We start from the raw sequence: 21,990 nt of genomic DNA, 5'->3' as shown, positions 1-21,990 counted from the left end.
TTCAGCTGCTCCTTGTTGGGTGTTTCGTCACAGAGATGAGAAAAGTAACACGAAAAGCCTTTTTCTGATACATAGCCAGCCATGGACGGTGGGAGTTTGAGCCAGTGTCCCCTTAAGGTGCAAGATGACCTCACCAACGTAAGAGAGACTAGAAGAGCCCCCATGAGGCCTCTTGCAGAGAGGAGACTCCTGACTCCCTAGGAGGCGTGTCTCTGTCAGGCATTCACAGACGAGCTTTAACCACACAGGCTAGGACTCAGGCTCAGGCACCAGATTTTAATATCACGTGAACACATACAAGCTGCTGAAACTCTGGGTTGTGGGGCCAGGAATTCTGCTTAGCACCATTTCAAGAGAAAAGCCCTGGCTTTACCTGAAGGATGCCAGAGGAATTTGACTGTGGGGTGGCATTGGGACAGCAAGGAAGTTGGCGTGAGGGTCTGGGTGGGTGGCGGACGGCATGGCACTCAGCTTCGGTAAGGACCTTGGCAGTTTTGCTGGACTCAGAGGAAAGCAAAGGTGGCAGCCATCTGGAGCGCAGTGGCCTTGAGAGCAGTGAACATACTGCTGGCCATGTAACTCACGATGGCTCCTGTCCTCAAGGACAAGACAAGTGTGTGCTGAGTAAAAGACATTGGGCGGGAAAACGGGGGTAGCAGGACTCGTGAGTTCCCTTGGGAGAACTTTGGGACCAACTATACACTCTCGGGTTGGGAGGATTTACAAGCAGCTGGAGGGAGAACGTGAATTCACCCCTCAAGCCATCCTTGCTTTCCAGGGCGTGCCCTCCTTAGTTGAGGCATCACTCACCCCTCCAGCCATCCTTGCTTTCCAGGGCGAGCCCTCCTTAGTTGAGGCATGTGATCCTTGACCACGCTGTTGGCGAGGACATTATGCTCATGCTCACTCTTATGTTGTCTTCGTGCAGTGTGGACACCAGGACGATGCTGGCCCTGGTAGAACGGGTTGCACTTCTTTTTTTTTTTTTTTTTTTTTTTTTTGGTGGAGACGTTGAGAAGGGTAGTCAATTTTCAGTTCTTAAAGTTTTCAGTTTTAAGAATCCATCTGCTGAGCTAGAGAGACGTCTCAGAAGTCAGTACAAACTACTCGTACAGGTCCGTGCACCCATGTCAGGAGGCTCACAAATGCCTGAAACTCTAGCTGCAGAGGACCTCGTGCCCTCTCCTGGCCCCTGAGAGCAACGTACGCATTCACAAAATAATTTTTTTTAATCTTAAAAATGTAGATTTATTTCTATTACATGTATGAGTGATTTACATGCATTTATGTATTCCTACCACGTCATTGGTGCCCAAGACAGTCAGAAGAGGGCATCAGAGTCCCTGGAACTGCAGTTATGATGGTTGTGAGCCACCATGTGGGTGCTAGGACTTGAACCCAGGTCAACTCGGTCGTATTTTTTTTCTGTCTTCTATTCTCTGTGCTGTTTCAATGTTTGCAGTTTCTTACCATCTCCTAACTCTGGACCTCACTGCTTCCCCTCTCCCCCATTCTCTGAGGTGTAGCAATAGGTAATTTAATGTCAGGAATCTGCCAACTGCTCTCAAAGCTGCTGTACAGTTTGGACCTTCAACTGAAAGAGGGCCAGTTGCTCTGCAATCTCAACAAAAGCAGGGATTTCTAGTTCTTTCACTTGTTGCCTTTCTAATGTGTAGGAGACATTGCTGTGGTTTTATCTTCCATTTTTCCCTTGAATAATGAGTTGAACATCTTAGTGGCCATTCACAGCTCTTCTTGTGTGGACAGCTGTGTATATTTTGCTTTTATTTGTGGCTTTTGACTCGTTGCTAAGCTTTGACTTTTTTTCTTTATACTCTGGATATAAAATCTTTTTCAGATATGCTGATACATTGTGGTTTTAGTTTTTTCCCAGAGTGTCATTTGCCTTTGGTTTTTGTCTTTGAAGAGGAAATGCTTTTAATTTTATACAATTTAATTTATACATTTTCTTTTGCAGTTAAAAATTAGTATTTGTGGACAAGATGGGTCACACGAGTACCTGTTGTCAAGACTAAGTAGCTTTGGGTTTACAGTTGGTCACTTAAGGAACAGTAAAGAAGAGGGAACAAGGACAACTACGAGTCCAGTCCCATCACACAGCAACTGGGTTGTTTGCCTTGTTTTGTCTGTTTAAGATAGGATCTATATAACCCAGGCTAGTCTAGAACTCACCATGGTATAGCCTGGGATGGCTTAAACTCATAGCCATCCTCCTGCCATAGACTTCCAAGTGTATGTTTCCTGGGAGTATAGGCATATGCTATCATACCCAGCTAAAATAGCTCTGGATGCAGTGAAGTGTTAAAATACTTGGTAACCATACCCCTGAGCAGAAGATGATGGGATCCAACTCACACACTGGATGTGTTTTTTTCTGCACAGTCTAGAGGGAGACATTCTGGAAGTCTCTGCTAACATTTTTCTCCCGCCTGCTGACTCCTTGACAGAACGAAGCCGGGCTCTCAGTCTTCTCTAGGATGCTGCTCCCGCATGGCTGGACTGTATGTCAACTAGGTTTCGAAAGACTAAATAATTTTTCTGACATTACTTGGAAGTATACTTGAGTCTCACTTTTGGAAAACACGCAAAAGATTAGTCTTCTAATCTTTTTTGTTGAAAAAATAAAAAGCATAGAGTTAAGATGGCCTTGCAAATGCACAGATGGATTGAGGATAGGTATTGGAAGGGAAGTCATAGGATCCACTGTCACTGACAGCCTCCCCTTAGTGCTGACTACCTGGGCTTAAACGGGTTTTCTTTGACTTTCATCAAATTAATTCCCTTTCTAAGGTTAGGGAGGGGTTGTTTGTTTCCCTTATCAAACCCAGATGGTAACCTTTCTGGTTATGGTAATCACTAAATGACACAACATGGTGAAAACATTTGATGTAGAGCCTTGCATCATCTACCCAGCGTTAGCGATCACCAGGTGGGTCAGGAGTCCTGCCCTGGATCCCCAAGGCTTCTATTTACTCTTTATTTTAATTTTTGGCAAGGTAGCTGTTTAAACCAGAGTACTGCAATGAGTAGACCGCAGGCTGCTGGCACTTATTTCAAAGGCATTTTTTTTCAGTCTTTCTTGTTCTTTAGCAAGGATGGCAATAGGAATGTGACAGAAAGAGTCATTTTTAGGAAGGGAAGGTTATACCAAAGAAGGAAGGCACTAGCAAAGGCAGATGACATTTTCCAAAGTGTTCTGTAGTTTCTGGTGGTGCTTCCCTTCTTGAGTAGTTTTCCCACTGGGGAGCCAGGATGGGTTGTGTGGGCTGCATGACCTGGGGTGAATGTGAGCCCGAGAGGTGCTGATGAGTGGGAAGATTGGTGCTTGCCACAAAGCTGATGCCTTCTACTTTTGGCTCGTGTCTAAAATCATTTATTGTTTCAACAGAGATTTCAAGTCACAACAGGACCCTGGCATTCTGCTGAACACTGTAGATAATTCTCTCATCAGTGAGAGAGTCCTGGAGATATAAGACAAGGACTAGGGGCCAAAGCAATTGGTACAGATGCCGAGGGTTTCAGCAGTCCATAGGTGAAGATGAGTAGCCGATAGGTCAGCTTACACCTGTAACCCCAGCACTTGGGAGGTTGCCACAGGGTGACTTTGAGTTGCAGGCCAGGCTCGGCTACATAGCCAGTTCCAGAACAGCCTGGGGTAGAGGGAGAGTCACTAAGGAATGTTAACTGGGTGTGATGTCTCATATCTGTAATCCCAGCACAGGGAAGTGGAGGCAGGAGGATCAGAAGTTCCAGTTTGGGGAGAGACTGCTAACTTAAGACCTTGTATTACAAAGAGATAATAGCTAGACAGACAGACATAGGAAGGCAGCTAGTAAGCCTGTGAATACAGCAGGGGAGCTGGTGCTGGAGTTGTCACAGAGTGAGACATATCAGTTTCCGTGAGTCCCCAGAGCCCCATTCAGCAGCTGGACAGCGTGAAAAGAAAAGCTGAAAACCTGACAGATGAAGAGGATGCCAGGTTTGGGGGTCTTTAGGTCTCAGTCTAGCACCGCCCAAGGCTGTTACCGTGGAGACAAAAGGGCCTCATTGCACGGAGGAGTCACGGTTTCCAATAGAAAACAGTGAATGTCAAAAGGTGTAGGGACACCGAGTCCTACACCCGACTCTGCTGCGCCAGCCATCCTGAATGTTCTTATTCGTGAAACTAGTATTGTAATATTTTAACATGTTCTTTCTCACAGCCGTGGCATAAGGGACTAGATGCAGAAGCCAGGAAGTAGGAGGGAAAGTACGGATACATATCACTTAATTTCGGCAATAGTGACTTTGCTGAGCTGAAAATTGCCTGTCATGTCACCCAGATCCTCTTCTCTTAGACAAAGCGGCCCAGCCTGCCTGTCTAAGTTGACTTACCTTAGAAATACGTCTCATCCCTCAAACCCGCTGCTTATGTACAGTCACTTCTAAACACGACGCAAACCTCAAAGCCCACGCGGCACAGTCTCACAGCCTGGACCCCCGCCCCCTGGGCTGCCAAGCAGCACAGAGCACAAGGCTGTCAGCTCTTCACAGATCCATCTGCTGGGTCAACGTGAGGGCTGTGGTGCAGTCATGGTAAAGACCATAACGGCGTGGGAACGTGTCACATTTTGAGTAATTAAGCCCCAAAGAGCACCTGGAGGGCGGGGAGAAGAAAATGGAGAGGAGAGAAGATCCAGTAAGGCGATGGTGGAAAAGACAGCTCTAACACAGGAACAAGGAAGCTCCAAGTTGGCGCATGCGCACTTCTTACAGCAAACCCTCCAGTTTGCTCACGGAAGGCGTCATCTGGCTGCGGAACAGCTCCCTGAAGCCGGTACTGTGGACACCTTGTCCCTTGTTAGTGTCCACATTCTGTGAGTGCCCGAACAAAGGAAGGCAGATAGACAACAGTAGAATGGGTGATGCTGTGGGGATGAGGTTAAGGGCGGCTTCATCTGACGGGTCAGCCTTAAGATCCCAGAGGAGAAGCACATTCACGAGTGAGCCACGTTTGCTTCCCTGTGAGGAACACACAGAAGAAACGGTTCACAGAAGGAAAGATTGTTTTGGGTTCCTGGGTACCTCACGGCTCAGGCCGCCGCAGCAGGAAAGACACACAGACCAGCTCAGCTGACGAGTTAGGGAGATGGGAGCAGAGACAACACACGCCGTGACCTTCTCTCCATTATGTCTCTCCTCCCAAAGCTGCCAGGACATCTGCAAACTGCCTCACACCTGGGGACAGTGTCTGAAGCATGAACTCGTAGGGCGTTTCAGACCTGTGTGTCAGCCCACGAAGCAGCTCTTCACAGAACGCCCACTTCATAACAGGCGCAGGGAAGGGCAGTTAGCAGGTGAGGCGGGCAGCAGGGCACACCAGGTTAAGCAGGGCAGAGCGTAAAGCAGGAATGTGCTTCTCTGGGAACTCACAGTGAAAAGGAAAGTATAGATCTTGTGGAGTCAATAATCCCCAGTAGGCCCTGGAAAGACACTCCTGAAAACTCGCACTGACAGGAGTTTTCCCCCTGTGGGCAGATTTTCCCGGGTAGCATAGGGAGAGAAGGGAAAGGAGAGAGGGAGAGAGGGAGAGAGGGAGAGAGAGAGGGAGGGAGGGAGAGAGAGAGAGAGAGAGAGAGGCAACAGTTAACAGCAAGAAAACTAGATGGACAAACAATAAAGGTATATGATTGCAAATGCACAGACCAAAATATCTGCATCATAGTTGGTCAGGTCCCAGGTGTCCCCAAGCAGAACCGTTTGAGGTGTGCCTGGCCTGAGCAGTTAGCCATCTCTGACGTCACTCAGGTGACCTGGCCCAAGAACCTTTCCTTACTTGCTGCAGAGACTGTGTACAAGCAGGGAGCCCTCCCGCTGTCACAGTCCTCTTTGCAGTCTGGTGCCTTCCCACCCAGCGCATGACTGACCCTCAGCAAGTTGCCATCAGAATGCTGTCGCCTTAAGAGCTGTGATTCCTTCCACGTGCCTCAAAGGCCAGGAGTAGCACAGTCCCAGACTCAGCATCTTCCACCAGCACACCTTGCCATCCCTACTGGTAAATGTTTAACCACAAAGCCAGTGCCTTCTGCTAGGGGCCATCTATCTGTCATGTACTTTTCCAGCTGGCGGTGACATGGCCTTCTACCATTTTCTCCAAACATTCCAAGGTTGGCTCCTCTGGAAGGAGACATGAGGGCAAATTTGGGATGTGGTATATTCATTATGGGGGACCTCTTAAAGGAGGGATGAAGACGGGCAGGACAAAGAAAGCTGACGGGAGCATGGAGCTCAAGAGGTGAGAGTGTTGTCAGTGGCCTTGCAGCTGCCTGAGGCTCAGGACACTAGAAGCACTCCTCGGTCATGGTCATGTGTCAAGATGACCCGCTACAGCCAAGAAAGACCCTGAGGGAGAGAAAGCTGGGGACTGTTAGCCAGTCACACTGGTCACACTGCCATCAAGTCATTTCTTCAAGTGAAACTGGATAGATGCTTGATGACAAAGGATACAAAGATAGATGCACAGATGGATAGATGGATGGATGCATGGTTAGAAAGTAGATAGATGGATCGTTGATAGGTGCATAATAGTAAGACAGATCAATGATACATGCATGAGGGGTAGATAGGGATGATAGATGCAGATAGGTAGATAGGCAGATGATAGATTACAACTAGGTGATTATCAGATAATATATAGATATAGACAGGTTGATAAGTTGATAGAGGATAGCTGGGCAGATAGATGAAAGCTAGTTAAGTAGCTAGATAGATGACATGGTTGATAGCTACATGATAATTAGAGGAGAGATCATAGATAGATGAGCTATAAGTGGTAGATTGATGATAGAGCAGTAGGTGATAGATGATAGATGATAGAGAGATGACATATAGAGATAGATAGATAGATAGATAGATAGATAGATAGATAGATAGATAGATAGATGAATAGATGACACGGTAGTAGATACATGATATGTACAAAACAGGTAAACAGATTACAGCTATATGCATGTAACAGATGGCATGACAAACAAATTACAGATAAATAGTAGATAGATAATGGATAAAAACATGATACATAGATGGATAATAAAGAGATAGGTGGCAGACCCCTAATAGTAGATTATAGATAGATTAGATAGATGATAGAGGTCAAAGTGTATGTAATATGTGCATATATACACACAGAGAAATAAAAAGAAGAAAGAGGGGAAGAGGCCGATTATAGATTAGGCCTAATATTTTGTAGGAATCAAGAAGACAAATTTTCACAGCCCATGTATGGGTGGCATTTTAAAGGGTATGGAGTATTTAGAAATGTCATCCAGGAGAAATGTTGGCAGGCTTGTGACAATCTTTATATCATCCTGCTATTGCAGAACAGGATAAATTTGCAGAAAGCAAATCCCATCAAACTAAGTTTATCCTACCATCAAGGTCAGGTGGAGAGAACACAGCAGGGATAGAGCAGGGCTGACAGGAGAGCAGAGGCAAGGCTGCTGAGCAGTGATGTCACGGCTGACTCAGGACCTCCTGCCGTTCCTGTGAGCAGCTGCAGGGAGGAATGCTGTGCATAGAGATGGTGTAAAGGCAGAAGGAAGATCTGGCAGTTCTTACGAGTGTGTGGAAGTGGCCATAGAACAGGAAGCAGCAAGAGGAAAGGGAAGGGCTTGCTTGGGGAAGTGGCCTATGGAGAGACCCAGAATGGAGCTACAGAGACCGGGAGTTAGCAAGAATAATGACGAAGGCTGGGATAAAAATCTAAGGCAGAACCGTGAAGGTGAGCACTGTCAAAGGTTTGGCTGACACCTGCAGGGATCAGACTTGAGTTCCACAGAGAGCAAGACACCAGAGCCCACGAGGAATTTAGAATCTGATATCCCGGGAGAAGACGAAAACCTCACTGTTCTCAGAGAGGAGCCCTCGCTCACTTTCCCACCTGCAGGGAAACAGGGCTGGGTTTCAGGGACAAGCACTGCTTTAAATCGCTAAGACAAGTTGAGACGTGCCCCGGCGGCCAGCCAGAGCGCATTCTTAAAAACAGACACCAAAGGGCCTCTTCCTCTTTCACTTTCTGCCACGGTGTCTGCTAGGCAAGGGACATGATTCATTAATAAATTTAGCACCAGAAGCCTGACTCACTGAGAGACTTCCAACCACTGTCTCCCCCGTCTCACTATATACTTCAGTGGCTGATACTCCCCAGCTGAGGCCTTCAAGAGGACGCCATACACCTGGGTGACGCTTCTACAGTGTGCACGGAAGTACACCACTAGTATGCTGTGGGTGCTTGCTTTTCAAACGCTAACTTACTCAGGGGTTCCTTAAAGCTCAGGCCTCCCTTCCAGCCCCCAACCTCAGGTAGGGGAAAAGAAGGTTGTAAGGGAAAGGGGATGTGGCCCTCTTTACTTGTCCCTGCTGGTAGGGTTGCGGGATTCCTTTGGGGGCAACCCAATATCTGTCGTCAGGAAATCCAGATGTCCAGGTAACCAGCAAAGCAGCAAATGCATCAAGTGGTCCTCCTCCACCTTCTCCAGGCCGCCACGCCTTCTTCCTCTGGGTTGTCAGATTTATACCCCTCAGAGTCCTCAGCACTCAGCTAATTCCAGCTGGCAAAGACCACGCTCCACACGAGACAATTAACAGGTGCGGACCAACTGACCCCGCACCTTGGGATTACAACAAAAACATGTTTACATATCATTAACCAAACCCTCCACAACAGTATGTGATTCCCGTTTTAGAGATTTTTCAGCTTATCTCAGTGTCACCTTAGGACAAAACTGAACAGGGCGGCGTGGACTGTCCTAATCGCCCAGATCAGCACAATCAAAGCACCGAGGTCAAGGCAGATGGCAGTGTGCTACCTTACCGTGGTCTCGCAGAAACAGGACGCTAACACGAGGATCTGACCGTGTGTTCAACAGTGGGCAATTTCAGTGCAAGAATCATTTCTTGTTCACTATGTATTTGCTCTCCCCGGCACAAAGGTTAATAATAGACATTCAAAACAGAAGTTTGTTGGCAAATGAATGAGTATCTTGCTTGTTTAAGTTTGCTTTGAAACAGGGTCTTACATAGCCCAGGCAGGCTCTGAATAGGCTATGTAGTTGAGGCCAGCCTTGAACTCCTTTTGCCTCTGCCTTGCCAGCACAACTATTACAAGCACGAGCTACTAAGCCCAGGAGTGAATGAATATCTTAAGTAGAGCTTCCTGTGTGCTATCATCGCCTTTCCCAGGAGGAGTAGACTAACATGCTCACAGATCTGAGCAACGAAAACTATTCAGATGTAAGGCTCAAGGACGAAGACATCAGAGGCCAGAATCTCTGTCTTCCTGACCTCAGGCTTCCGACTGGCGTGTGATGTTACTCATGTGTAGTCCTGGGGCTGGGGCAAGCGAGGACCAAGGAGCGTGACAGGACACCAGGTTCCAGCATGACGTGACACTCTGCCTTCCTGGTTTTATCTTTTTATGCCCGATGCAGCTTTGTGGTGCTGGTCAAGGTAAAGACTGCGAGAAGTGGGGGGGGGGGGAGTGCTTGACCTGCAAACATGAGGACCCAGTGCTACCCCACGAACCATGCAGAGCGCGGCGGTGTGCATTTGAAATCCAAGCACTGGGGAGGCAGAGACAGCAGGAGGCCTGGGGTTCACCGGCTAGCCAGCCTCATCTACTGGCAGAGTTCAAAGCCAGTGAGAGACTGTCTCAAAAATCAAGTAATAATCAAACAAACGACGTGGATGGTGTCTGAGGAACACGAGATTGACCTTTGATCTCCATTTGCATGCTCAAACATGTGCACCTACACATATATGCACACGCACATGCTTACACACACACATACACACACAGAGTAAATGAATGTAGCTGGATCTTAGAAACCCCAAATCCAAGCAACCACCAGCTCCTGCTGTAACTGTAAGAAAGTCATATGCCAATTGCAAACTGTAAGCACCGTTTAAGGTCTTCACAACTTATCCAAAAGGAAAAGAAGAAGTGGAGAGGATGAAGAGGCAAGAAACAGCAAGGTAAGATAATAGATGAATTTTAGGGCAGCGTTCAGCTCCCCACTTCTTAATGCTGATCAGACCCTGGCTTCACTACGTTTGCTCCTCCTGAGTGAAACAGAGAACGGTGCCCTCTCACAGGGCAGTGTGGGTCCTGGTTGCTGTGAGGTCATTCCCTTTGCTGCTGTTATGGCTCAGTGATGGGAAATGTGTAGAGTCACTGGCAGGGGTGTGAGTTCCCCTCTGCTGTCAGGTGTAGACAAAGGGAATGTGGCCTTTGGCAATTACCTCAGGACCACGAGAAACCAGACACTGGACAGCAACAGGGAAACATGACTTTCCAAGGACTTTTCAGAGGCCCCAGATCACTACTGGAGCCTGTCCTGACTCAGGACTTCCTGCTACATGAGATAATAAATTTCCTCATTGCATAAGCCAGCTGGGCGGAGGGTTGGTTTCCAGTAGAATCTCAAGGAGACAGACCAACTGCCAAATACGTGGGCAGATAGTAATTACTGTGAGAGTTCAGAATGGGGAGAGTTCACACCAGGCAAGTGGTCAGGAGGGCTCCAGAGACACACGGTGAGAACCCACAGAGAACACAGAAAGCATCCCAGACAAAAGCCAGACATAGCAAGAGCTTGAGAAGGAATAGCAGCGAGAGAACGCCAAGCTGTGGAGAGACCAGAAGACCTGGGGTCACACCAACGCAGATGGGCGGCTCCTGCTTAGGCAGTATCCCCACAGAAGGGTGGGCATCGCTGTTTTCAACCTGGTTTATTGTTTTTAAAACTTCTTTACTTAATGTAATTTACTATTATTATTGTTATGATTATTGTTGTTATTGTTATCATTATGTCATGTGGGTACATATGGCATGGTACACACATGGAGGTCAAAGAGCAATTCTGTGCAGTCAGTTCTATTTTTCCAGCTTGATGTGGGGTCCATGGACCAGGCTCAGGAGACCAGGCTTGTGTGGCCAGTGTTTTACCTGCTGTGTGCTGCCCACACAATAAAGAATTTTAAACAAGAAAATTCTCTTTGTCTGAGCATTAGCACCATATCCACTTACTACAAAAGCAATTCTTCTGCAGGCTGATCTCACCCTCTCTCTCTCTCTCACACACACACACCATACCACACACATACACACAGATAGATAGAGACACAGACAGATACATAGACAGACACAGACATACTCACAGAGATAGACAGCTTCAGACATAAACCTATAGATACACAGAGAGACACAGACATACAAACAGACACAGAAACAAATATGCACACACAGATAGACAAACAGACACAAAGACACAGACACAGAGAGACACACAGATATACACATACTACACACACACAGATATATACACACAGAGGTAGACACACAGACACAGAAACAGACAAACACACAGACAGACACACAGATCCAAACATAGACACAAATTGACACACAGAGACAGACAAATGTAGACACACAGACACACAGAGACATAGATACACACACACACACACACACACACACACACACACACACGGCAGAGGTTTTGAACATTACTGAGTATTTGAAATGAACAGCTCTCAGCTCTGGCCCTTCACCTTGACCTGCCTGCATTCCAGTCTTTCTAGTTTCACACTCAGGACTCTGGTCCTGGCTTCCATCCATCCTGTCTTCTGCAGATTTGCTGTTACCTGGCTTGTCACATGACCTGGGCCTTGCGGCTGTCTGCTGTGAGCTCTGTCTTCCCATTTCTCGGCCAGGGAGCCCACGGCTGTTCAGTTCAGTGCTCTCCTGCCTCTGTCAGGCTCTCAGGGAAAACACAGACACAGACAGCAGTGCTGGGGCCAACATGATTGAGCCATGTGCTTGCCCCAAGGGACTGTGGGCACAGTCAGGAAGACCTGTTAGAACTGAGGCTGCAAACTACCTGATAGAAAAATGAGTCAGTAACTAAGCAACCTGAAATGGTACTCAAATTTCACAAAATTATGGGACCACAGGTCAGAGAACCAAGGAAGTATAACTTCCCTAGCAAAAATTAGAATTCAAGGGGCTATGCTAGGTAGGAATGTGGGAGAAAGTGTCTTCTTACACAGCAGGGGATCTGAGGAAATAATTACTTAGGCAAAAATACCACTGTTTTGTCAATTAAAAATACAGGCCTAAGGAGATAGCTCAGCCAGACACACCCTCTCTCCCCTTAGGTTGCTTCTTGCCCATGATGCGAAAAGGAAATACGTAATAAAAACCATCAGATTAGTGTAAACACCCCAGTTAATAGAAATAGAGTAGAGACACTCATGCAAGTGGGACACGGTGCTTCAGGGCTGGCTTGCGCCCCTGCTGCTGCTGGGAGGGCCCCCGAGGCCATTTTGGATCGCCATTCTGCTTCCCCGTGCCGGCTTCACACCTCGGCTTCCAGGAGCATCTCTGGCTGACTAACTTCTTGTCTTGCTGTCTGCTAGTCCTGTTCTCCAGGCTCCTTCCATTGCAGCCTTGACCTCTGCCTTCTTTTGTGAAGTCCCTTTGTCAACTGTCAGTGTCATTTTATTTTTCAAAACCTCACAAAATCCGCTAATAATGGCTCCAGATCTCATGCACCACAGAAAATGAAGCTCATTTAGGGCACTTAAAGGAATCAAACAATTTTCTCCCTCAATTCCCATCAATTTCACTTCCACAAAGATTTTTCTCCCCAGAGAAAGGAGCCATCCCCTCCACTGGCCCCTGCGCTAACTGATGGATGCTTCTGTCGCTAGAGCAAGGCAAGAATTTGTTGGCTGTTCCACTTTTAGCAAATGGGACTCCCTGCGGGTGCCGCCTGGCCGGAGGGAGGTCTAGCTGGAGATCTAGGTCAGCAAAGAGTTCCTTCTGCTCTTTCTCACATGTGCTTCTTAAAACCTCCCAGTCATGTGCCTGTGGTGGCCATGTGTCCGCACAGATGCAGCTCCTTAGCACGCTGTGTCTTGTACAGGTTTAATACGTACTGAAATCTGCCGCAGCCCAGCCTCCTCCTCCAGATTACCCCTCCCCTTCTCAGTGGAAGTCCCATCCCTGAGTCACCTCTAAGTATCTCAGCCCTCTCTCCTCTCCCTCTTCCCCTCTAACCCATGTGCCAACGGAGGACTGATTCCACCCTCTCTGTGCCTGTAACCTGCTGGGGGACAATCCAGAAGCATGGTGAGTGGTCTCACCTTAAAATGAGGGCTGCGCACCTCAGCAGGGCTTACAGCCTGTCTGCCCCCACCAGCTCGCTGCTCTGGAGGCTGGTTTTGTGCTGCCTGAGTTGACTCTTTCACACTTGAGAATTTCCATCCTGCTGGGATTGGTGCCTGGGTCCTAACACCCCAGCCGGCTGTCACCCCCATGTCGGTTACAGAGGCGCCTTCCTCCATCCCCGCTCATTTCTCTCGCGACAGAATGCTTTTCTCTGGCTTTACTCCTCTTGGCTGGAACCTATTCCTTGGGAACTGAGCCTTCCAGCCTCCTAGAGCCCAGAGCTGTGGGACAGGAAGCACAGCTTTCCCAAGTGAGTCATGGGAAGCCATAGTCACCAGGGTCACTGGTATTCCTACCCCTTGCTTCCCAGACTCATTGATTCTGCCTGTCAGGGGCACAGCTCAGTCCCATGTTCACAAATTGGTGGCCGCCATTATCAGTGAGGCTCTAACACCCAAGGTGTCTGCTGTAGGAGTGATCTTACTCTTGACCCCTCCTGAGAGCCTAGGATGGCGTCAGCCCCCGGTCATCCTTGGGAGGACGGAGAGCACAGTCACCCCAATCACTAGCAGCAAGGCTTAAATCTCCCAGAGACCCTAACTGAGAACTCTGTGCTCTGTATCCTACAGGACAGCATCCTGTCCGTGCTGCAGGACATCCTGAAGAGGGTGCTTTCCCTTAAAGCGCCGTTTTGTCACTAGGCTCATGCTTGCTGGCACACATCCTGACACCCTGGTCCTGTGCCCACTGCCGCATCTCCTGCAGGGTTGAGCAGCGCTTCCCTAACTCACGTACTTTAGGATTACCTGAAACAGTATGTTTTGGGTCTGCCTCAACTTTCATTCAGTAATTCTTGGGTAGAACCGAAGAATTGCACTTGTTAGTTCTCTAGTGAGGTCCAGTTGAGGTTCTTGGCCCCAGGCATTATTTCACAAGATCCTAAAGCCCATGGATGAGGTCAAACACACCATGAATCTTTGTGCAGTGGTGCAGGTCAAGGCCCTGCAGGGAGGAAAGACACACCTTCAGCCAAAAAGCATGGTAGCATCCATTCTGGGTGGAAGGGGTCCAGGGTCAGAGCTTTCTATTGCACAGCTAGCTGGCCACATGAGTGGGGGCTTGGCGTTGGTGTCTGTTGATGGTAGACTGGACACTTAGCCTTCAGGAGATACAAATCCCACTGGGCGAGTGGCAGCCCACGCCGGCGAGGCCGTGAATAGTCTCGCTCACCCTGCACAAACGCTTACATGTTACACAGAAACGTTTACTGTACCAGCATCAGTGTAGCTAACGGTGCTGAGGCCGCCTAAGGCATTCTGGGTACTTCTTGTCGCTGCTCTCTGGTAGGTAAGAGCATGGATGTGGGCAATTTTACACCTTGTGCTCAATTCTGTGAAGTCCTGCGTTTCTTAGCCAGAAGTCCACCCTTTGAGGGTTTCTCCTTCCAGGCCCGTGACCAGAGCCTGACCATCCACTGCCGCCCTCAAGCCCATCTGCTCTCACTGCACAGCACTTCCTCTCTGCCACCCCCCCCCAAGCTCTGCCTGTCGGAAGGACTTTAACGCCTAATGTCTGGGTGTGTGTGTTTGGGGTATTGTTTGTGTGTGTGAATGTAGGAATGCACATACGTGTGTGTGGAGGTGGAGGACAAGCCCGCTGCCGTGGGCACCGGGTGAGCAGGCTCTGAGCTTCTGCAAGGCTGCTGTTTCTACCTTCCGTCTCACCAGGGCTCTGTACGGTGAGTTACAGGGCAGCAATCCACTCAGCTCACAGCAGAGACGGAGCCAGCTCCACCCTGAATGCAACACAGCGCGTTTCTCGGTCCCTGTCACTGGATCATAAGGGATTCCTGAGCAGCCCTGGGCACAGACAGCCCCTTGCACCTCTGGGCGTGCTATCATCTTAGGAGTTCCACTTCTGCCTCACGGTGGCATGTGGCTCAGTCAATAAGAGTGTGTGTGATGTCAGGTCACTCTGCCAGGACCCAGATCTTAAGGAACAGTTGGCCTCTCAACTCATTTTCTGTTTCTCCCCCTGTCAAGTAGGAGTCAGTGGGACCGCTTTTTATCAAGCAGTGTCATGTGACTGTTCTTGTCTCAGCTGCCTAGTGACATACCTGCTGATCAGAGCCGTCTCTGATACCACAGGGTCTTCCTGTCCTGCAAGGGAAGCCTGGTCTGGGCCTGGCCCTTAGCCCTTCCTTGCTCTGGGCCCATCTCACAGCTACAGGACCGTAAGAGCCACTAAAGTGGGTGCTAAGTCAGCTCTTTGGGGTGATTAGACAGCCCCGCTGCTCCATTTGTTGACTGCTGGTCTGCAGTGGCCGCTGCCTTCCTCCGGGAAGCCTGTCTGGTTTGTTGGTCTTTGCTCTTGTTGACCGTTTGATGAGGTGGATGGGCTATGTGGGGACAGCTGGCCCTGCGCTCTTCAGATTGTTATGGACAGCGGAATAGCCACTTCCCCCGTGGTGTGCGCTGTCTTTCCTTTCTGAGCTACTTCCCACTTCACAGGCCGGCATACCAGTGTGCAAGCTCTGGGCACCAGGAAATGTCTTCTGAAAGAAACAGATGGGTGGCAGCTAAGGCGTATGAATAGATTGAGGAAGTGTGTCCCACAATTGTCTGCTTCTCTTCCTGAGCACATTTGTCACCCAGGGCTGTGACCACAGTCATCTGAGGACCCACTAGTGCTCCCGCTTTATTGTCCCACTTGCCCAATCCACCTGATACACAGCATAACGCCCTTCCCAAACAATCCAAATGCAAGCCGCTCCTCTGTTGAAAACGCTCGTGTTGGCCCTTTTGTTTGTTGTTTGTTTGGTCAACTTGACACAAACCTAGACTATGTGGGAAGTGGGACACTTAACTGAGGAAGTGCCTCCATAGGACCGGCCTGTAGGTAAGGCTGTGAGTTTTGACTTGGTTTCTGATTGATGTGGATGAGGAAAAGCTTAGCTCACTTCGGACAGGGCCACCCTCAGAGGTGGTCCTGGGTGACACACAAAAGCAGGCTGAGCAAGACTTAGGAGCAAGCCAGTAAGCCGCACTCCTCCGTGGCCTCTGCATCAGCGCCTACCTCCAGGTTCTGTCCCAACTTCCCTCAGTGAGGGCTGTGACCTGAAACGAATCCTTTCCTCCCCAACCTGCTTTTGGTCACAGTGTAATCAGCGATCGAATCCTAAGACACCTGTCATAATTTCTTGTGCTACTTAGGGATTCAAATTCTCTACCTTCACTCTCTGGTGTCTCTGGCCAGTGTGAGCATGAAAGTAGCAGCTCATAGCTCAAGAACTAGGAAGTATAGAGTGGGGCTGAAGGTGGTTCTGGGCTACGCCCATCAGGTCCCAACTCCTAAAGGTTAACAGCTTTTGGAAGCAGAACCACCAAATGGATACGGAGGTCTTGAGCTTACGGGCCCAGAGCACCGGCTTTGTACGGCAGATCCTAACAGCTTTTCCCATTCACTCTTTTCTTTCCGGCTTTCTACTTGCCACATCCTTTGGTAACTGTTTGCTCAGTTGAAAGTATAGTCTCCCATGTTTCACACACGTGAAGTTGGGACCACGTGTGGCCACGAAGCTAATATTTCAGCACATAGGCCAATGGCCCTCCCCCAACCAAAAGTCCAGTTTATCAACACTACCTGGGCAGGCAGTGGACTCAGAGCTCTTTCTCTTTTATCTCAGATCCAGACTTTTGGTTGGTAGGATCAAGTGATAGAACCAGACCTGAGCTTTATTGAGTCCCACCCATGTCTTTAATCCAGCTTTTCCTTTTAAAATTTCAAATGTTATATTCTCTAAAGACACCTTCTCTCTAAGTGTCTCTATTTGTGTTTTTAGGCCCAAATTCTGCCCTTTCTATTTTCTGTTTGAAACAACCAGATTTCCCAAGGTTGGGTTTGGGCATTAAGGATCTCTTTATAACCAGGCAAATAGGCCAATAATTTTTTTTTATTACCATATACATCAGAGATCTTTCCATCAGTTATAGAGGAATGTTTGTGCCTCAAATTACAGTTCCTCAAAATACAGATGGCATCCCAGCCCCTCAAGTCAGAGCCACATATGACAGATGAACCCGGCCTCTGAGATCATCTAAAACTTCCTGTGGCTGGGAGCGGTCATGACCTATGTCCCAGAACTCGGGAAGCAGAACCAGAAGGATCACAGCACTGGAGAAGAGCTTGGGTTCTGATGCAAGTTCAAGGCCACCCTGAGCTACTGGCTGAAACCGTGTCTCAAAAGTATGAAAGTGTATAAAAAGCTACAGTGGGTAGCAAAAACATACAAGCAAACAAAAAGCTGAGGGCCTTCAAGGAACAGAGTTGAGAAACAAGGCTCCTCTCTCATCCTGCACAAAACTCCTCTCACTGGAAAACCCTAAACTCTGAAACCACAAGAGAAGCACACAGGGAAACTCCAGTTTTCTGAAAATGACTCAGATCACACAAAAATGACTCAGGTCACACACTCAGGGTTGCATGACATTCAAAACCTTCTGCACAGAAAAGAAAATAATCAGGAGTGACAAGACAGCCTAAAGAATAAGAGAAAATTCTCTGTTAACTAACTCTGACAGGAGGTTAATTCCTAGGTATTAAAGACCCCAAAACTCCAAATATCCCTACCAGTAAACAGACAAGTAAATAAACAGCTCTCAGGAGGAGCTGTTTTTAATGTCTCAGACAAGAGACATTTAAAAAAAAATCTAATCTTTAGCCACCAGGGAAATAAAATAACAATGATTAAATGAAAGGGTGCTGGTCACATTATCATTCTTTGCTTTTTCCATGGCGACTAGGAAGGAATACCTCCTTATTTGCCAGCAGAAGGGTGTCCACACCTTGGTACCTGTGCATCCACAGACTGTTTTTCATCCTGAGGGTAATTTCCAGCTTTACGCCAGAAAACTCTTAAGCCTATTAAGGAGATGTTCGAAAGGAAGGAAAGCAGAAAGGAAGGGAAGACAGCGTTTTTGTGAAGCCAGTGAAATGTTCAGGCCAGGTAACACCTAATAATAGCGCTCTAATGACCAAAGGCAGAGTAGAGGCCCGAGAACCTTCCTGTTCCCACAGCGCATGACCCTCCATGGCCTCATCCGCGGCCTTGGAAGTGGTCTTAGAATTGTAGTCAAGAGGGCAGGGCCCAGAAAGAGGAAACTCAGCAGTTTCCTACCTGTCCAGTGTGCTGCCTGCCATAGTGGCTGTGGGTGGGGCTCTTTTCACAGCTTGAGAAGACTCCAGCTCTGTCAGATAGTGCTGCCGGGATTGGTCTCCAAAGAACTTGCTCATCTCAGGCTGTGGAGATGGTGGCTCAATGGGTAACAGCACTTGCTTTTCAAGCATAATGGCATGAGTTCAAATCCCCAGCACTCATGAATATCTGGATGTGGCCACAGTGTTCGTTACACTGGTATCCGGGTGGAGATAGCTCAGCTCTGAGGGCTTGCTGGCCAGTGGCCAGTCAGCCAAGCCAAACATACGATCTTCTGGTTCAGTGAGAGACACTATCTAAAGGTGATGAGATAAAGAGTATAAAATGAACATTTTTCACCTCCTTACTGCTAACCTAGGCCTGGTCTTAGAAGCTTCTAGCCTCTGTACAATCTAACGTAGGCCTAGAATGTTTTCAGCCTCTGAGACTCACTGCTGAATAAGCTCACCCTTTCTTGTTCTTTTTGAGCTCTGGCTGGCTGGTTCAGCTCGGGCTGTTCTGGCTCAAACACTTCTCCCAGCTGACTGATTCAATCTGGCTTCTCTCCTGGCCCCTTAATTGCTCTGTTTGGCCTCAAACTAACTCAGCAATCTGTTCTACCCTCCTGGCTCCTTCTCATTCTTTGGCTCATTCCGTCTTTACCTGAATTCTTTCTCTCCAACCTGTCTCTCTATTACTTCTCTGGTAAAACTGCCTCTTTTCCTGTCTGAATTTCCCCTTAAGTAGCTTCCCTTCCCTCTCCTAGTGAGAGTTGGCTGTATCCTATTCTGTGAAGTTTTTCCCTGAATTGTCACTGTTTCTGTCACTCAATTAGATGTCACTTTCAAAAGTGGGTGCTTCCTTTTACAGACTAACTTTACCTTCCCTATTTGGGGTTAAAGGCACACACCACTCCTGGATCTAAGCTGTTTGTTGTTTTGTTTTGTTTACCTGAAACTTGTTCTGTACTAGGCTGGCCTTGAACACAGATCTGCTGGTCTCTGTCTTCTGGATTAAAGGCGTGCCTGTATTCTAGCAGAATCACACAGACCTAGAAGGTCTTTGGGTGTGATGTCTTGCCAGACAGCCATGTTCTGAATTAAAATTCCTCTACATAAGAGAGACAGATGAAGACATGTGGCCGACCCTGGCCTCCTCGAGGGTAGACAGGTGCACACTCACGTGTGCACACCACACACACCACACACACACACACACCACACACACCACACACACCACACACACACCACACACACCACACACACCACACACACACACCACACACACCACACACACCACACACACACACCACACACACCACACACACCACACACACCACACACACCACACACACCACACACACACACCACACACACCACACACACACCACACACCACACACACCACACACACCACACACACACCACACACACACACCACACACACCACACACACACACCACACACACCACACACACCACACACACCACACACACACACCACACACACACACCACACACACACCACACACACACACACACACCACACACACACACACCACACACACCACACACACCACACACACCACACACACCACACACACCACACACACACACACACACCACGCACACCACACACACCACGCACACCACACATACCACGCACACCACACACACACACACCACACACACACACCACACACACACCACACACACACCACACACACCACACACACCACACACACCACACACACACCACACACCACACACACCACACACCACACACACCACACACACCACACACACCACACACACCACACACACACACCACACACACCACACACACACCACACACACCACACACACACACACCACACACACACCACACACACCACACACACCACACACACCACACACACCACACACACACACCACACACACCACACACACCACACACACACACACACACCACACACACACACCACACACACACACCACACACACACACACACACCACACACACCACACACACCACACACACACACCACACACACACCACACACACCACACACACCACACACACACACCACACACACACACACACCACACACACACACCACACACACACCACACACACACCACACACACACACACACCACACACATCACACACACCACACAGAAGAACAAATACTTGCTTTTATAAGCCCAACCATTTGGGTGGGAGAGAAACAGAATGGGAGTGGGGGGCTGGAGGGAGCGGTTCATTGTGTAGGGGTGAGCATGCATATGCTTACGCCAGCATACAGAATCAGGAGAACCCTTCGGGCATTTCCCAGGGGCTGTCCACCTGGGGGGGGGTTGTTTGTTGTTGCTATTGTTTGAGATAGGGGCTGAACTCAGTTAAGCTGGGCCAGCTGAAGACTGACCCCAGAGACCCACCTCTGTCTGCCTCCCCATCCCTGGGGTTCCCAGTGTGTGGCACCACAGCCAGATCTTTCAGCCTGGGTTCTGGGAGACAGAACTCGGGTCCTCATGCTTGCAGGGCAATTACTTTCCCGCTGAGCCTCAGCGGGGACTTCTGACCTCAGCTCAGGGGTGTCGCCGGCTTTGTTCCTGCTGTCCCGAATTCCAGGGCCGCGTCTGTGCAGAGCACAGCTCTGCTTCCTTCCTGGCATCACAGCGGTCTAGATCTCACTACAGACACTGGCGAACACAGGTGTCTGGGGCTTCCCTGGAAGTCATGTGGCTTTTGCCACTCCTACTGGGCACAGCCTGCTGTGGCCTTCCCAGAAAAGCCTCTCTCCTTTGTCCATACAGGGCCTGATTGGCCCAGCTCTGGGAAGCTGCCCGGTGGGAGCCAGCCTTGCTTGCAGTCCTTGTCTGGTTTTGGCACTGGGGAGTCTTGTCTCAGGGGACAGCCTGTACCTGAGCTGACTCAACCCGAAAGGGTGGCCTGGTCTTCCTTTTCCAGATCTGTGGTTTGATAGTATTCCCGACCCTACCACAGTTGCCTTGGCAGCAGCAGTCCCTGAGGCCTGCCGGGAAAATTCCACACTCCAATTTGGCACCTGTTCCTGGTAGCAGACAGGCCTGGACTGCTGAGGAAGAATGTGGGCATGATAAGTTAGACACTGAACTGGTTGGGGCAATAGCAGTCCCTGTGGACAAAAGGAGCCTACAAACTGAGGGAAGGAAACAGCTTCTTTTTGCTCCTGTGTGAGCAGCGAATCCCTGCCCCCCAGGATGGTGCGCAGATGATTTCTGATGGCCTACGTGCCAACCACAAGGCAAGTGTGAGCAGTGCCAGCTCAGCCTCCACAGAGACGCCCTTCTCTGGGGATGAGAGCTGCCGTTCCAAACCCCAGGGAGCTGGAATGCATCCACTGCTACCCTTCAAGTAGCTGCAGTGCTCTGTGGCCAGCTGAATCAGGAGAGAGGAGGCTTGGCCTGTCTGTACGGGAAACGCTGGTCCTGCCTCTGAAATCTGAGGTATAAAGAGCCACGTGAATGTGTAGGAACTATAGTCCCATAAATCTTCATGGCCATATGCGTGGTCCCTGCAGCTC

The 21,990-nt window shown here is 48.9% G+C and overlaps 1 long non-coding RNA gene across 1 annotated transcript; it reads right to left on the bottom strand.

Annotated features, from left to right (window-relative positions):
- Positions 1-1,155: 1,155 nt before the first annotated feature.
- Positions 1,156-21,143, bottom strand: LOC132654330 (uncharacterized). The gene is made up of 3 exons (XR_009592020.1): positions 20,864-21,143; positions 18,408-18,742; positions 1,156-5,022 (listed from the first exon to the last, which is right to left on the bottom strand). It is a non-coding gene; the product is annotated as an uncharacterized LOC132654330 (long non-coding RNA).
- Positions 21,144-21,990: the final 847 nt, after the last annotated feature.

The sequence above is a fragment of the Meriones unguiculatus genome, chromosome 5 (genome assembly GCF_030254825.1).
Source record: "Meriones unguiculatus strain TT.TT164.6M chromosome 5, Bangor_MerUng_6.1, whole genome shotgun sequence".
In the NCBI taxonomy this organism is placed as follows: domain Eukaryota; kingdom Metazoa; phylum Chordata; class Mammalia; order Rodentia; family Muridae; genus Meriones; species Meriones unguiculatus.
Note: the sequence above shows the minus strand (reverse complement) of the source record. Positions and strands in the feature narration are given on the sequence as shown.